Source organism: Alexandromys fortis, unplaced genomic scaffold (genome assembly GCF_014885135.2).
Source record: "Alexandromys fortis isolate MF-2015 unplaced genomic scaffold, M_Fortis_MF-2015_v1.1 scaffold_98, whole genome shotgun sequence".
NCBI classification, from domain to species: Eukaryota; Metazoa; Chordata; class Mammalia; order Rodentia; family Cricetidae; genus Alexandromys; species Alexandromys fortis.
The window spans coordinates 116,404-121,387 of record NW_026068002.1 but is presented as its reverse complement, the minus strand read 5'-3'; the positions used below and the strand labels follow the sequence as shown (position 1 = coordinate 121,387).

General features: G+C 46.2%; 1 long non-coding RNA gene across 1 annotated transcript; it reads right to left on the bottom strand.

Annotated features, from left to right (window-relative positions):
• Nucleotides 1-1,484: 1,484 nt before the first annotated feature.
• Nucleotides 1,485-3,602, bottom strand: LOC126513000 (uncharacterized). The gene is made up of 3 exons (XR_007595224.1): nt 3,170-3,602; nt 2,969-3,059; nt 1,485-1,988 (listed from the first exon to the last, which is right to left on the bottom strand). It is a non-coding gene; the product is annotated as an uncharacterized lncRNA (long non-coding RNA).
• Nucleotides 3,603-4,984: the final 1,382 nt, after the last annotated feature.

Genomic DNA, 4,984 nt, shown 5'->3' with positions numbered 1-4,984 from the left:
CGAATTGAGGGAACTGGGAACCAGCCACAGGCTTCTTCATACCACCTCATGACCCGAGAGTTTAAAGATGCCTATACTCAAATATGTCTAACAAAGATTCTCGTTGCCTTCAGCTGGTTTCTCAGGTTTTTAAAAATGTCTAGACGACCCTGGGATTTGCAACAGCTCTTTGGTCTTCGGAAAATGTGACTTTTAGTTTCACAAAACTAAATATTTGCAATTATGTCTTGGAGGGGGGCACATCGTTTGGTCTGATCCCCCCTGATATTTGACAGTAAAATATACATTAAAGACGAGATCAAGGCCAGGGCCAAACTAGCTGGACAGAGCAGCCAACCAGGAAATGTTTGTTAGCCGAGGTCCTTTCACGGCTGCAAGAGACAAAGTTTAAGTCTCTCTCTCTCTCTCTCTCTCTCTCTCTCTCTCTCTCTTTCTCCTCCTCCTCCTTCTTCTTCCTCTTGTCCTTTTCTCTTCCTCCCCCCCCTTCCTGAGTTCTATCCTATCCCAGTCTCCTTTTCTTTCTTCTTATAAAAGAACTAACGGTGGGTATGATGAGGGTGGGCAACCACTCGATTCTCTTGGGATAGTAGTGTACTATGAAAAGTTTCTTATTGGGCCTCAAAGATCTGCTGTGTCTATATAACCTTCAGGTGTGCAGCAGTCTGAGAGCAAGCGAGGCTCTATGAGACTCTGTTGAAACAACCAACCAACCAACAAGCCAAACAAGCCGTGAGGGTAAGAGAACTGTGTTCTTGCAGAAGACTAGGTTTTGGTTCTTAGCATCCATATGGTGGCTCACAACCATCTCTACCTCCATTTCCCAGAGAGGGGGGAGTATTAGCAAGAGACAGCCGTAGGTTCTCTGCCTCAGCAGACTAGGTATCACTTGTGGGGGCCACTTTGTGGAATATGGATACCCAACAGATCCCTGGCCTCTGCCCTCTGGAGACAGGCAGAAAATTCACCACCACCACCACCACCACCACTCCACCACCACCACAACCCCTGCCCCCGCTGCCAAGGACACACACGAAAACAAGTCCAGATGTTGTCATATATCCCTCACATCGGGAGAAATCCCCTTGAGCCAGGATCCATTCCCCCAAGCTCAGAGGTAGAACCGCCTTACCATCCATTTCCCTCTGAGTAGAGGAAACTTTTTCAAATAGTAAAAGCTGCACAGGGTCAAACTTCATATGGCAAAGTTTTCCTCCATCCCTGGCCTATGCCAGCCTGTCACCGTCCCCCATGGGAGATCTGACGGCCTGATAGATCTTTTCCCTGTCTCATATTCTGCCTTGTGACAGCAGAAATGACACGCTGATGCTGAAAACACACCAGGGACCACAGGACACGTTCTCTCGGGGACACCGCTGCACATGCCAGTCCACAAAGGAAAAAGAGTCACTGGTTCAGTCAGGACGAAGAGTCGGCCTTCAGATCAATGTGATCTAAGCTCTGTGTGCGATGCACAGCACCCTCCCAAAGAAATAAATACATCTGATTCTTTTAAAGCAGAGTAAATACGTCATCCTTGTTGCATTCAAGGCCAGGGTACCTCATATACCGATGAAGCTAAGATACTAAGAAGAGCATAAAGATGGAAACACACCACCAGGTGGCTTCACAGTCATAGCCAAGCCTGCACACTCTACGTGGCTGCTTCCACTTGCAACAGCCTTCTTCCTGTTTGGGACACAAATCATACTGCGTTCCTAGCGTCTACTGAATTGTGAAATGCAGAAGTAGAGACTTGGTCATAAAAAAATGGTTTTTTTTCCTCCTCATTCCCGCTCTGTTTTATTTCCACCCCTTTTCCTGCCCCCACTTTTTTTTCCTGACAGTGTTCACACATGCATGGGAGGAGTTGACTCAACACATCTGGATTATGAAATAAACCATGAGGTGTGTGGATGGTTTCACGCAAACTGTATGTGTTGTTGATGTTCCTTTGAGTGCTTGAAATCCAGCAGCTGCCTTAGCAAGTTCTGGAAAGAAGGACACACAGATTTTACTAGCCACTCTGTCATCGGAATGATTTTTTTTTAGATCCCACTAACCAGGTCTCATTGGAAAAACTTGGCATTACTCTACAGATTGCCAGCTGGGAGGTAACATTGGCTCACTACTTAACTCCTAGTGCCTTTCTCTGTGTGGACCCATCTTCAGGGTTTGCTGGGGTGGAGGTTCTCACTAATGCCTGGTTATCGGGAATTCATCCCATTCAAGGGGACTTACCAATGCTTGTAAAGTATCATTAGAAGCCAATGAGTGGTTTTTGTTGCTATTTTTGCTTAATTTATTTGAGAGAGTCCCACCACCCAGTCCAAGCTGGCCTCAGATTTGTAATCCTCCTCCTTCAGTCTCCTGAGCACTGGACTTAAAGGTGTGCATTACAACACCCAGGCAGAAATTAGAGTAAAAAGTTCAAAACCATCTACCGCCCAACTTCTGGCTGTAAACAGACCTCTCCTTCTGGGTCCTCATGTTCCTATGTGATTCCTGTTTGTCTTGTTCCTTCTGCCTGAGACATTCCTTTCTCCCATGGCCAGGTGCTCCCACCCCCAAAGTCCCCACCCCCCAATCCCTGCCGCCTCCTCACCCCCACCCCCGCCCCCGCCACCTCATCCTTCTAGACCAAGAAAATCGGATTTCGTACATTATCTCACTGCCTTGTGACATTTAAGATCATTTACATTCCCTTCCCGCTCCACAGAAAACCCTTTGAGACAGGCAAGGCATCCGGTGACTCCTTCCACTCCACAACACCACATAGCACTGGACTTTGTTCCCCAAGTTCAGCAGATAACGTGTTAAATAAATGACCCATTAGACATCACGTCTCTGCCTGATATTTGCTCTGCCCTGAGCGTGTCCATCTGGAGTGTGAGATAATGCAGTTAAGTTCCCCTCCGGCCCCATCAGCCGTCCCAGGTGAGGCAAGGCAAAGGCCAGCTCCGGATCAAACCTCGGAGCTGATGTTGCAATCTCCCCGTGGCCAGCACGTGTCAGCATTTCTGCTTCCGCATCTTCCTACGTATCTCCAGAAAGCAGGCTTCCTAAAGAGAACATCTGGTTACTAAAGACACAGCCGTGTTCTCCCCCGCCCCCACCATCCAGTGTTTTCACAATTCAAAATGAAAAAAAAAATTACATCACCTAGTCTTACCCTCCTTTGTAGGAATGGCTGCCAGTGAGATGATGAAATGACATTATCCTGGACCTGAAAGCCATTGCTGGAAGTGAATCCTCAAGGAGGAGGAAGGCCAACAGTTATAGTTTCTTACATGTGTTCTACGCTGAGAATGAAGCCACAGAGGTGAGTTTTAGATAGATGTCTTCATACGTGTTATCAAAAGAACTCATATGTTTGGCCTACACGGTTCATTAGCAACTGTGCCGTGACTCCTGAAGACACCCGAGTCTGCTTCGGAACTGCTGATGAATGTGAACTTCTTAGACTGATAAAGAAAATAAATTACTTTATTTTTTTTAAAAAAAAATGTTGTCCTATTGATTTATATAAACCCATATTTCAAACAAAAGATTTTTTTTCGCTTGAATATTTTCTCTCACAGAGAGAGTTAATAGTCGAGGGCCCAGCTTTGGGTCACTCTGCCTTCCTCTTTCTGAAGAATTGAATTTAGACAAGACAGTTTCATAGTTTTTTAGGCGCTTCTTTGTCCTCACTGTTTCTTTAGTGGCACCTGAGAGTCATATAAAATGTGTTTTATTGTCAACACAGGGAGCCATGTTGAGTCTCAGATGGTCCTAGGGGAGAGGTAGTGGGCTGGGGGAGTCTGTTGAACAGCAGTCGGGAGAAGACTTGCCTGCCTGTATTTGTGTTCTGGTTCTATTACCGATGGCAGTTTGGGTTGGGGACCGCCAATTAACCTCTCCGCCTCTCAGGCTGCTATCTGAAAACTGGAGATAACGGATGCATCTCTCAGATGGACAGGCCTTGTGAAGTATTCAATGTCAACTCTTTTTATGAATGGGACTCCAGCATCCAAACAGTATATTCATTTCAAACCAGTGCTTGATGTTTCATCTGAGGGGCAAGGCAAGAGAAAAGCTAAGCAAGAGACACTGGTCCAAGGGGTTGAACCATGCTTGCTTTGTGAATCCAGCAAAAGAGCGCATTCTCTGAGCTCTGGTTTCTTCACTGTCAGATGGACACCGTAATCACTACTCTCCCAGAACAAATGAGCCAGTCTTGGTGGTGCATGCCTATAATGCTAACACATGGGAAACTGAATTAAAAAGATTGTGAGTTTGAGGCCAGTCTGGACTGTGTGGCTACGCATAACACAACTCTGCTTTAAAACCATATAAAACAAAACAGAAAGAAGGGGGCAGGGTTAGGCAGCAGAAGGCATTGAGGCCAGGCATAGAGGTGTCCACCCTTAATCTCAGCACTTGAGAGACAGAGGCAAGCAGATCTCTGTGAGCTTGAAGCTCCTGGTCTACTTGGAGTTTCAGGCTAGCCGGTGCTACATAGTAAGATCCTGTCTCAAAAAGAAAAGCCATTAGCCGGGCGGTGGTGGTTCACGTCTTTAGTCCCAGCACTCGGGAGGCAGAGGCAGGCGGATCTCTGTGAGTTTGAGATCAGCCTGGTACAAGAGCTAGTTCCAGGACAGGCTCCAAAACCACAGAGAAACCCTGTCTCGAAAAACCAAAAAAAAAAAAAGAAAAGAAAAGAAAGAAAGAAAGAAAGAAAGAAAGAAAGAAAGAAAGAAAAAAGAAAAGCCATTGAGCCCAACATCTGTCAAATCTGGTTATTCAGTAAGTGGTACCTATCTGATGAATAGGTGTCACCCTAGCATCATGAGAAGTCAGATAACCAAAGACCAGCGCATCAACTAGAAAAAAATCTGGAGATGGGGCTGGAGATGTAGCTCACGTGACATAGACTGGTCTAGCATGAAGCCTGGGGTTTGGTCACAGCACCATATAAAACCAGGCATGGTAGTGTGCACCAGTA